Source organism: Triticum dicoccoides, chromosome 6B (genome assembly GCF_002162155.2).
Source record: "Triticum dicoccoides isolate Atlit2015 ecotype Zavitan chromosome 6B, WEW_v2.0, whole genome shotgun sequence".
Classification (NCBI taxonomy): Eukaryota; Viridiplantae; Streptophyta; class Magnoliopsida; order Poales; family Poaceae; genus Triticum; species Triticum dicoccoides.
In genome coordinates this window covers 411,256,789-411,270,243 of record NC_041391.1, presented here as the reverse complement: position 1 = coordinate 411,270,243, position 13,455 = coordinate 411,256,789, and positions in this window count along the sequence as shown.

Below are 13,455 nucleotides of genomic sequence, written 5' to 3'. Positions count from 1 at the left end.
TTAAACCATTTTTACCAGCAATTGTCTAATGATCACATTCATATTAGCCTCGATATATAGTGATGTTAGGGGTGCAGGGCCCTTGCTGCCCCTGTCATCGCCATTGTGCGCGCGTCTGAGAGATGAAGCGGAAGTCATGGATGATGAGAGGGGGACGTTGGATATATAATTAATGTGGGTATATTAGCTATATATGTAGGGGTTGTTTGGTTCTAGGCCTAGGAGTGCCACACTTTTCCGTACAATGTTGCCAAACTTGCCTAAGGTTAGTTCTTCAAAATGAGAGCCACAAGTTGGCAAGCCCAAGGGAATCTTGCCACACTTCTTGTGTGTATGTGGTGTGGGACCATAGTGTGGGTTTCCTAAGATGTGGCTTGAACCAAACACACACCTAAGTTGGTCAAATTTGACTAACCATAGGCATCGCAAGCTTTGGCAAACTTAGTCTCAAACCAAACAACCTCGTTATCCTATATAGAGAGGTACAGATTGATCGATGTGGACGTGGGAAAGAGGGTGAGACCTCACTAGATATATAGATTGATCGGTTTGTGTGGAAAACTATGAAAGACCTAGCTATACACACACACACATAGAGGAACATCGATCATTGCACATGCACGCGTGAGAGATAAAGAATGCCCGATATGATGGAGAGGGGGATGTGTGTGTGTGTGCCTTCATGGGAGACCGACCCGAAGAAAAAGATTGCATGTGTGCGATAGATAATGCCGTCTGGTAGTGTGTGTGCATGCATGCACGAGAGAAAGTTAGTGGTAAAATTATAAAGAGAAGACGACTGTGTGGGTGTAAAAGACTAGGTGAGGTCATAATCAATGTAAAGTTGAATTCAAATATTTGAATAAGAGATCATGATGTTCGAAACCCATGCATACATGAATATAACGGAGATCTGCGCGGTGTGATTTGGAACCGAGCACGTTGTATTGTATGCACATTGAACAAGGTCACATTGCATCCGTGCATGGACACACTATTTTAATTGGAGATGATGGGTGGCTTTCACATCACATATCTATATCAATAGCCCTATATATATTTATTTTATATTTTTTATATTGTGTGAGGGTAACTTTACCTTGGAAAGATGGTCGTTGGATGAGGCGAATCCAATGGTGCAGATATAGCAAATTTGAGCACTACTAGCCGTTGGATATCATCTAGATTCCACCACTTTTGCCACATGTACAATCTAGAAGACTCCATGGTTGAACTTAAGCATAATGCATATACCTCAAAACACAAGCACTTCTTCTTTGTTCTAGAATCTTCTGTATCCGAATTGCCCAAATGTTTTTCTACATGATTTGCCACTATTAGTTTTTACTTTATGTCTTACAACGCACAATTCCATGAATCTTAAAATAGATTAGCTTTCTTATAAAACCCAGATGATTTTGAATGAAATGAACTATAAGAATTAAACGAACATCTACATCATGCATATATGACTGAAAGCTTACATGCTATAATGTGGTATTTATTCATAATTTGGTTGCCAAATCTCATGCGTGCAAAGCGCGTGTACCCACTACACCACGCCCCTGCATTCCCTACTGACGTGTGTTGAGAAAAGTCGCTATTGCCGACCGATTGTTGATCGTAAAAACTTGTGACAGATAGTCGATCGGGAAAACCTGTGAAAAATGGCACACAGTCGGTCGGGAATAAAAGAATATTCCTTGTCAAACGATCGGTCGGGAAAACTCTTATGCCCATCAATCTGTGGGTCGGTAAATAACACCGACCAACCGTCTGTGGCGAACGGGCCTGCGCGCGCGCAACGCCAACATTTGGCCCAGGCCCGCGAAAGTTTCCGCCCACTGCAGATAAGTCACCACACGGACGCGAGGCCAATCCCTAATTTCCCCTTCTCCTTCCCCACGCGCGCCGCCATGGGCTCCCGCCGCCGGGGTCTCCACCATGCCTGCGCACCATCCGCCACTCCCGCATGACTCTGCTGGCCTCCCGCCCCCACGCGCTCAAATCCTCTCCTCCGACTAGGTGCCCTCTCTGCTCGAACCCTCGTCCTCACGGTCGGCACTGGTCAAATCTCAGGGCAGACCGGGCTCAACTTGCTGCCGAGGAGTAATGCCTATACCGGAATAGCATGATGGCTGTGACGAAGCAGTTCCCGGAGGCGTTGCTGCTCGTGTTGGCCAACCCCTTCCTGGCCTTTCATGGTTGGTTCTCGATGAGCGACGTCATTAGCTTAGGCACCAACCTCGTCTCCTCAAGGTTCTTGTCCCTCGTATGTTCTCCCCCCCCTCTCTATTTGCATCATGCTGATTTCAACCACAAATGATTTAAACTTTTTGGGTTTATTATGTGTGGATTTGGTTTAATGGATTAACCTCCTATTACTACAGGATGAACAAACCTAGCATATCGCTGCTGAATTTGGAGTTATACGCATCAACAACAGAAGGGTAAGAGAGGGGCGTACAGTGGTACCAAAAAAAAGAATTTTCCTCCATTGAACTCTATCGGTTGCAAAGGTGAGGCCAGATAACAAGAGGTTAATTGTGTTCTCATCTCCAATATGTTCAGTGGTTACATCATGTTACAGTTCACTTTTTCTCACCTCTTGGTACTGCACTACTACTATGCACTGAATCTGTTTGCTAATTTACTCACTGAATTGTTCTGATCAATATGCTATTTATGTGTTTCCTTCCCAAAATCCTTTTTCTAGTGGGAAAAGTTGTTGTTTCTCTAGCCTAAAAAAAAGGGCAACCTGGTGCATGTAGCTCCCGCTTGCGCAGGGTCCAGGGAAGGGTCCGACCACTTTGGGTCTATAGTACGCAGCCTTTCCCTACATTTCTGTAAGAGGCTGTTTCCAGGACTTGAACCCATGACCTCATGGTCACAAGGCAGCAGCTTTACCACTGCGCCAAGGCTCCTCTTCGTTGTTTCTCTAGCCTCATCGGAAAAAATTGTACTAAACTGTTTTCTAACTTACTCACTGAAAGTTTGATGATCCAGTCCTCGGTGAGGAAGAAATCTAAGTCGGCGACGCTTGCACTAAACTGAAATTAAGTTAATTACACTAACTTGACAAGCATAGGAGTTCTTGGCATGGGTTGATGGACAAATTGATACTTATTTTGCTCTTTCTGAAGAAGCAAAGACGTACTTTTAATCTCAGAGACCATATATGGGGCTTCCATGCAGTTTGGAAAATGCACTTGGAAACTTGGACTGGTTCACGACTCTGAATCTGGGTGTGCCTCATTGGTGCCGAAAAATCCATTAAATTCTGTTGTTATTTATATGGTCGATCTTCCTCTTATATACCGCCCAAAAAAATCTAAAAAGTTCAGATAACATGAACATCATTTAGCAAAATATATAAGGCACTACAGAATGTGCATGCAATATTCATATCAATGCAGAATTACTGCTACAATCTGTTGTGAAAGTAAGGACATGTCATTGTTGATGATGCGCAGCTGCACCTTTTCTGACATAGTCTAAACTGCACCATAACAAGTACGTAGAAAAGTTTATGCCACTGCATTCTTTACCTCTGGACTGAAGACTCTACAATACCGTTCACCTCTTGTCATTGACCAAACTAAATAATTAGATAGTTCGAACAAGAAGTCTCTGAGATGTCTTTAATTTTAGTATAACTTGGAATTCTCTGAGATGAGGCCCTGCCTTTCAATATAAGGTTGTACATAAAAACTGAAAATTAGATTGTTTGGACAGAACAATAACTAATTGCATGCAGTCTTAATAAACAAAGGTTAAATTTAGATGTTCTTTTTGGGTCCAACAAATTATGCCATAGAGACAGTAAAGGGGAGAAGAAACATTACTTCTGGCCATGGCAGCTCGATCCATGTAACAACATCATAGCCACGCTATAGGTGCAGCAGTTTTCTTTCGTGTGAAAGGATTCTTTAGCGCTAAACATGTTTACTCGCTCACCATCAGGACAATAAGGATGGTTGGATTAACGTGAACGGATGATCGAGATTTTTTGGATCTGCCCCACTGGGTCTTTTTATATTGGTATAGATTTGATATCTACAAGCCACATGGAGGTGCTCTTAAGTGTATGGACTATTATTGATGGGTTTCCCTGCCTTTCTTCTTTGTTCCTATTGATGTTTATATGCAATTGTTTCATCTTCCAGCATGTATATTATATTTTTTCAGATTCAGTCAGCATGCATGTAAATACTATGGCCAATTGCATTGTCTTCTAGAATTAATTATGCACCATGTAATACAAGCAAATGACAAATTTTTAGTCACACACCATTTTGATAAGCATTATGATTTTAAATTTACAAGTGTGAGTGACCTCATTTTGAATATATTGCCGTCCATTCCATATATTTGTACTCACTTTGTTGTTTGGCACAGAATTGTCAGTTTTCAAAATGCATATACTTCTTTTTCTACTGATATTTTTTGTGCCCACCTTACATGCCATCACACAGTTACATCTTATAATTATGAGTTCTTTGAGAATTAAATGGAACAACATACTTTTGAACTTCTAAGCAACATATTTATATGCCTATTTGACAAATTCCTCTTCAGTCTAAATGGGTTATGGGGAATGGAGAGTTTATAGAGAGTCCATAGGAGAAATCTACATGCCATCATTAGGAATGAGGGAACAACCTACGGTATGAATATATATCTATATTCCACGGGCAGGATTTCTAACGGGAACTCTTCTAAATTATGATGGTTTTATTCTATAACTACAATTAAGTAGTATTTTAGCACATGTTGCTTATAAAAGTCTTATCTAATTATACTCGAAATTTCTTTTGGCAGCTCCTTTTTGTTTACTTGTATCCTGAGCGCACAAATCAGTGCATTCTTGACCACCTCTTTCTCACATGTAGTGAACTGGGGAGGCATCACAAAAATTACAAATATTTTCGTTTTTCCTAGATTTATAGAAGAATAGCATGTCAATTGCTTCTATGTTGTATCACCCAACGTACAACTTCCTTGACTTTATTTTGTTTTCACCTAGTGGCATTGTATTCTGCCATGTACCCCTGTCTTTATTTACAGTTTGCATGTCCAGGAAAAGACCAATCAATTTACTGATTTGCTCTTTGTCCAGTGAAAAGACCAAATCCATGTGCAACTTTTAGGTTCTGGTTTTGTGGTGTGCATCTTCTAGCTGAAATAGTGAAATGATGTGTGAGATTATGTTAGAGCTTGCTGGTGTGCTGCTTGTCAAGCTTGCTATGCTGCTATCTGCTGAATTATGGCTATACATCGATGCAAATGAACATGGAAACAACTTATTATTCACATTTTTACTGAAAATTCAAACCACTGAACATAATCACTTCCTTATCTATGAAATTATGTGATGTTGTTTGCAATGGTATTTGGTTTCTGTACTCTGCAAGGCTCACGATGCTAATTGAAATATCCTTTATCGTGTTGTAGATGCTTAGCAAATGCTTTTTCTACTACCTGATCATAATCATCTGCCTTTTACTCCTTTCATTTCTATAGGAATGGCCTGAAGAGACTTATCCCACATGGGCACATAGACCAGGATACATTGTATCTCAGGATATAGCAAAAGAGGGGAGCTAAAGGTACGCACCCTTCTAATCTTTTGGTAGGGTAACCCTTTTCTTGTTAGTGATAACGAATTCTCTTCAGCTTCTTTGGTATGAAATGGTATTCAAGGCAGCTTAGAGAAAATATCATGCTCTCTAATTGTTGTGTGGAATATTAACGAGGGATTTTGACTTGCAGATGTTCAAGATGGAGGATGTTATCTAATGAGATGAAGAATGCAGGTTTTGATGTCAAGTATGAGAATGATGCAAGGATCTTGGCGGACCTTGGTAGAAGGAATTGAGGATGGGTCTGTAGTTGCCCACTAGAAGAGGGCAGATGATTGCCCTAAGACAAATTCTAGAAAACAAAGCGAGGACTTTCTTTCATACACGAACCATAATGTTTCCTCTCTATTTAATTAGCTACATTAGTTTATAGGAAACATGGATGGTCATGAGTTCATAACAGATGAACTATTTATATGTGAAGATTAATGCATGTATGTTGTTTATATGTGAATTATTTGGTTCTGGTTTAATATTGTTGGAAGACATGCACTTTACTGTTATGAATTATGCTACTTGATTGATATTCTGTTGGTAATGTAAAATACAGCTATTGGAGGGTTAGCAGATTTTGGTCGGCAAAATACAACCCCATCTGATAGTTGGTTGGTAAAAGCTAGTGACATGCCCAACAATATGTTGGTCGGGAAAGCCCGTGGCAGCCCTCACAGATAGTCGGTCGGGAAACTTTCACCCTATCAGATAGTCGGTCGGGAAAGGTCCATGGCAACCCTAGCACACTGTTGGTCGGGAAAGGCCCATGGCAGGCCCATCAGATTGTTGGTCGGGAAAGATACACCAAAGCCGACAAGCAGTCTGTCGGGAAAACTATGTCGGTCGGGAAAGGGCTTTCCCGTCTGGACTTTCCCCAACAGACGCTGTCGGTCGGCAATAGTCTTTCCCGACCGACTTTCTGTCGGTGGAACTTGTATTCCCAACCAACCTAACTGTAGGGAATGTAGTGTTGTGGTGTAGTGACCTTACTAGTCTAAATGGTGTTTGGATGTGTGTTGTGCGTGTTGAGGTGCGAATTGTCTTTTTTTGGGTACACGTTAATCATGTTATCCCGAAGTTTCAAGCCGCGCCTTGTTATGCCGAAATGTCAAGCTAGTGGCTCTATATATTGTGTTGCAAAACTCCCGCCTCTAAAACCCACGCCTTGTTACCCCATAATATTTAAGATATATCTTTGTCTCATTGTGCTCTGACAACTCCCTCCATCTCAACCCGCTCCTTGCTATTCGAAAATTACAATGCATGCGAAAACTCCCACCTCCTGTGAAATCCCGACACGCGAAATGCCCATGGTACCCCTGAACCGAAAGAACCGCCTCAAATCGGTGGGGGTACTTTTCTAACTTACCTCACATTTCGGACAAGCACGTCCCTAAGCCATGGTTCCCCACACCCATCCCATCCGCCCACCATTCATACACCAAGGCCACGAAAACCCGCGAAGCCCCGCACCCTCCTCCGTCCGCCACCTAGCCGGAGCCTCTTCCCCGACGACGTCGTCCATAGCTACACCTCGACGTCCCTCATCCATTGTACCAGATGAGGATCCGTCGTTGATCTAGTCGTCCCGCCAGTTCAGCCACCACGTCCTCCACCTCCAAGGAGCTGCCCCGACGTTCCCCTCGTCTTTTGCACCACCTCCATTCCCACACCGCCGTCTTCACCTGCACCACCGAAAGAGCAGCATCATCACCATTTCCTCGGATGAAGCTGCGGGCACACAACGCCCAGTGGCTCGGGCACACAACGCCCGGTGCCCATTACGCCCGCCCCGCTAAGGCCTTTGTGCCACTGCACGTGGGGCCTGCCCTGTTAAAAAAAGAACAAAAAGAATATGTGTAAATAAAAATAAAAATAACTTATTTATTTAATTAATTAATCATGTTAATTAACGCAAATTAATTATGTTTAATTAACCTAATTGCATATTAGTCTAATTAAACTTGTTTAGTTAAATGTGCCTTTGACAAACGGGCCCCACTGCCCTGTTTGACCAGTCAACTCAGTCAGAGTTGACTGTTGACCCGAATGACATCAGCGTGACGTCATGCTTGCACAATAAGTCCTTTTTGAATAAGAGATAATTTCAGAAATGTTTAAAACTTTAGAAAATCATAGAAAATAATTCGTAACTCGGATGAAAAAGTTTTCTACATGAAAGTTGCTCAGAACGACGAGATGAATCCGAACACGCGGTCTGTTCGTCTGCCACATGTCCGTAGCATAGCGAACATGCAACCTTTCCCCTCCGGTTCATCTGTCTGACAGACGTCCGGAACCGAGAAAACTTTCCCGGATGTTGTTCCCCTTTTTACCGGTATCGTGTAACCCTGCGTTAGAACACCTCTAGCTTCGCTTATTGTCATGTTATGCATATGTTTACGTGTATTTACTGTTTCTTCCCCCTCTTCTCTCCGGTAGACCCTGAGACCGCTGCTGATGCCACTGTGATCGACTACGTCACCAACGACCCTCCTTCTTGTCTGAGCAACCAGGCAAGCCCCCCCTTTGATCATCCCGATATCGCCCATTCTATACTCTCATGCTTGCATTAGATTTTGCTCCTGTTATTGTTTCCTCCTATTCTGATGCATAGCCTGCTTTTGTACCTGCTATTGTTACCTACCTGCTTATCCTAAACTGCTTAGTATAGGTTGGTTAGTGATCCATCAGTGACCCCCACCTTGTCCTTGTTGTCCCTGCTTCATCATCGACGCCTCGATCGACGTGATCGACGACCAAAGTCTGACACCTCACATCACATCACGCCCCTTTTGTTGCTTGACTCTGCAGAGCTACTATCGAGTGCCGAGGGTGATCCCTCATAACACACTCCTGATGATAATTCTGTAGTGTAGCTATTTGGTCGTGGTCATCGAGGGTGATTTCCTCTTTCACCATTCCCGATATGGCTTTGTCGTTCAACACCTCAAGTGTGAACCTCGAGGGTGGTCCCTCTTATGTTCACCTTGATGATTACATTGAGTGGAATCCACCGGGGGTGATTCCTCGGGTTTTCCCTTTGATGTCTGGACACACAGTTACAATGACTTTACTTGAGACCTTGGTGAAAGTCGGGCGGGCCCGGAGAGCACCCGCAAGATAATGACGTGGCACGGTCGGGCATTCTGAGCCCTTGTCGTAAGTCCACGAGACGGGGCAACGGGGTCACTTTCGATCGTGAGTATCTGCTCGTCTCCACAAGCTAATAATACACTAGGGTTTGGGTATTTGTTCTGAGTTGGCCTCTGGCCTTTACGCACTAACCACCAAGCGAGAATAGATATGGGCCTCGACGTCGTAGTATCAGCCGAAGCTTTGTCAGACGTCCAGTTCAGCATTGTGGGCCTGTCGGGCCAGTGCCATCCAGTATGAGGTGGTGCTCGTCCCGACTCGTCGCACAATGACCCGGAGTGCAACGGGCGATGGGCCCAGACCCTGGAGTGCTTAGGAGGTAGACCGGCGGGGACCTCTCTGCTGAGCCTAGGTCGGGCTGTGACGTGTTGATCTTTCGAGGGCTGGCATTGACCCCAGAAAGGTGTGTCCGGTCAGAGTGATCGAGCGTGTTGGGTAACGTGGTGCACCCCTGCAGGGAAGTTATATATTCGAATACCGTGTCCACGGTAATGGATGTTCAGACCTATATCCTGATCTTATACAACTACAAATGGATACTTGAGATATGTGGCTCCGGGATTGCTTTCTCGCAGGGAGTCGAGGAAGGATCTCTGGGCATTAATGTTACAACATGCTTGTTAATTATAAACTGTTATTCTTTACTCTTCTACATGCTACAAGATGCTCGGAGCTGCGTGAAGATGCTAGTCTTTGATAGGCTAGGCTTTCCCCCTCTATTCTGGCATTCTAGAGTCCAGTCCACAGATACAACCCTTCCATTTGATACAAATGCATACTTAGTATAGATCTGATGCTTGCGAGTACTTTGGATGAGTACTCACGGTTGCTTTGCTACCCCTTTTCCCCCTTCTTTCTTCTTTCCGGTTGATGCAACCAGATGGTGGATCCTTGGAGCCAGATGCCACCGCCGATGGATGCTACTACGTGGAGACCGCCGACGACCAGGAGTAGTTAGGAGGTCCCAGGCAGGAGGCCTTGCCTCTTCGATCATGTTGCTTTTGTGCTAGCCTTCTTAAGGCACCCTTGTTTAACTCATGTCTGTACTCAGATATTGTTGCTTCCGCTGACTCTTGTGTTTCGAGCTTGTATTCGAGCCCTCGAGGCCCCTGGCTTGTAATATAAAGCTTGTATTATTTTGATTTGTGTCTAGAGTTGTGTTGTGATATCTTCCCATGAGTCCCTGATCTTGATCGTACACATTTGCGTCTATGATTAGTGTATGGTCGAATTGGGGGCGTCACAGCGGGCGGCGGGGGGTGGCTGTTTGGCCGGTGGTGGCTGGCGGCTCAAGGGGGTGGAGGTTGAAGATGAACTGCAGGCCCTTGATTTTGTATCCAACGACTGCAAAATCGACTGAACAGAGATGAAAAAGGCAGTCGACTGACGTGTAGCCTCACCTCTAGTCCATTCGGTTTCGACAGTAAAATTCAGTTTCGACAGCAAAATTCAGTTTCGACAGTTAAGTTCAGTTTCGACAATTAAATTCAATTTTGACAGTTAAGTTCAGAGATGAGCGGCTAATGTATTTTACATCTAGCACTTTGTGGTGATGTATTTTATGTCATCTATTGGAGATGCCATTAGAATGCCACTAAGGTTAACGTTGTCTCCCGTGTCATGCTTCACCCTCGGCGTCGTACAACTCACCGGAGCTGCTCCAATGACGAAACCCTCAATCGCAGCGGAGCAGTACCTCAGGCTCCATCTCCTGACACCTAAGATCTTTTTCCCCTCCTCCGATAGCCAAGTCAGCCGGAGCATCCTCACCGGCCAACCCAATCACGCTGAGATCGACATGGCTTCGCCAAAGAGATTGTACACTTGTTGCATCTCTTTCTTACTCTACATGTTATATATGTTGTCCACTGAGCACACGTAGTAACGTGACATACGATTATTTTATCCTACTATATGACAAGCAGTGAGGTACCATGCAACTTAGGTATCTGTGATGAACTCTTGAAAGCTGACAAAAACTATATTGAAGACACTGAGACAACCCCAAAGTCTTGTCTTGATGTAGTGTTTAAGTTACTGGCTACTACTGCTGGCACCAGCTCTTCGACCTTGTTGCCTGAATCAGTTCGGCTTCTTGAGTCTCAACTTCAAGTTGAAAGACATCGATCAGATGTTATGCGACAGGAAGCCAAAGGACTGAGGAAGTCCCTGCAGAATTCAGATGCATACTTTCTGGTGCAACAGCAAGTGCTGGACGATTTAAGAGCCAAACATGAGAAAGTTAATAAGCTTGCTAAGCATCTAGCCAGCATTATGGGTACCCAGGATATTGTTTCTTGAGCTCTTCTGAAGTGGTTTCAGTTCTGGACTTGTTTTGCTGCGACGTTTATATGCTGCTTTGTTCCCTATATTTGCACTAGTGGTGAACTTTGATGTCAAGTGGATGTAATATGTGTAATAGCCGTGATAGCCTAGCGTAAGCTGCTTGCTTATTTATATCCTTATTGTCTTGTTTATTTCTTTGCTTGTAGTCAGTGCAGTTCTTTTTCCACAGTTTTCTAGTAGCCGCAATAACCTATTTTTTAAAACTAGGCCACAATAACCATGGGCTACATATTTACTGTAGTTACCATGGCCCTCCTGCGGGCCATAGAAACGATGGGCCTTCTACGGGTCATAGAAACAATGGGCCTTATACGGGTTGTAGACACAATGGGCCTTCGACGTGCCGTATCATCAATGGGCCTTCTACGGATCGTATGATCGGTTGGCAAACATGGGCCAATAACAGACCGCATTATGGTCGTAAACGGGCTAGAGTTGGAATCGTCCGTTCATGGGCCGACCATATCGGGCCGTCGTTAATCGGCCGTATTTGATGGCACTATGAAAACGGCCCAACGTATTAACGAGCCACAAATGGGCCGACTGTAACCTCAGGCTAAATTTGGCCCACAAGTAGAAAATGACAGTAGCGTGCCGTAAGTAAACAAATGCTGGAAATGAGCCCATGAATAAATGGGCCCTGAGAAGGCCGAAAGATAACATGGGCTAGAAACGGCCCAACGGAATAACTAGCCGTTAATGGGTATAAAGTGATACACTGTTCATTACGGGCCAATTTCACCATGGGACGTTAATGGGTATAAAGTGATGCATGTTCATTAGGGGACAGTTTCACCACGAGCCGTTAATGGGCCAAGAGTTACAAAGGGCCTCATATGGGCCCAAAGACGTCATGGGCCATACATGGGCCAGAAGTTAAAATGGGTTGGAATCGTATTGGACGGCCCAGATGACGCTACTGGTCCTAATTCGAATATGTCACAACGGGCCTTGGGGTTAGCAGGCTGTAAATGGGCTATATGCGAACATGTCGTTAACACGCTTTCCATGGGCCAGCGCGCCACCTTTTGACCAAGTCAAACAGGCCGGCCTTTTCACAGGAATGGGCCTCTGTTGGGCCGTGCCACATGTCGACGTATCATAGGCGCCTTCTCTCCAATGAGTGGATGACATCTGTCCCAACGGTGAGCCGACACGTGTTTCCTCCACCCAATGATGATTTTACACGTGGAAAATCCCCATTGGTTGGGGCTGTTAACGTGTTATCGCATCAAAAACTGGACCCGATAGCTTAACGGTGTTTTGTTACGGTGGATGCCACATGTCGGACACCCTTGATGAAAGCACATCTGTGACGTGCGATTTATCGTCATGGAAGTGGACACTTTCGTGATGATAATTTGGGTAATGTCATGGAACACTTCTACGACAGCACATGTATGACTATCTTGATTCTGTCATAAAATCGTCGTGGATGTACATGCATGATAGAAAACATGACCTACTATGACAAACATGTATCATAATAGAAATGTATTTTTTGTACTGTATGTTCGAACTCTCGGGTGCGTGCGAAGATCTCAACCTACCCAGCCTGCCTACTCGCGATCCTCTAGGCCTAGCGCGTCAAGCTCAAAGGGACAAAGAGACACATGTAATGCCCCGGATGTAACTTTCCACAATTGTAACTCCGACTCTTGCCATTTCCGGCAATGCGATATATTTTTTTCTCCGTGGTTGGGTTTTTGTCTTTTGTTTTGCATTTTGTTCATGTCATGCATTTCATCTCATGTCATCATCCGCATTGCATCCACGTGTTTTCTTAAAACTTGCATCTGCTCGTAGTTGCTGCTGCTCGCTTCTCTCTGTTGCGTTCGTTGACCGTTCCGAGACCAACCATGTTTTCGTTTCCCTCTTGTCAAGCCACCTAACCTCTCTGCACAACCAACGACCCCCTCTTGCGCGTGTCCGAAAACTGCTCCGAACCCAAACCGCTCAGTCATCACCGTTGCATTCAGATCATCTCCTAACATCTATAAAACATCTCCGTTTTCTTATTTAGACTCCCTATCTATTTATTTCTCGACCGTCCGATTAAAATCGGAGGGACCCAAATGACCCCTATCCAAGTCCACTCGGTATATATACCGGACAAACCCTAGACTAGTCGTCCCATCAATCATTTCCTCCTCGCTGCCGCAAAAACCTCCACCTTGTCTCCTCTTTGCTTTCCCCTCGGGATCGCCTGCGAGCCAATCACCATCCTCATCCTCCCTGGTCCAAATCCATCTAGCCACCCACTTCCTCCATTGATCCACCGCATGAGAGCGAGTGCTCCCCTGTCTCCCTCGATCCT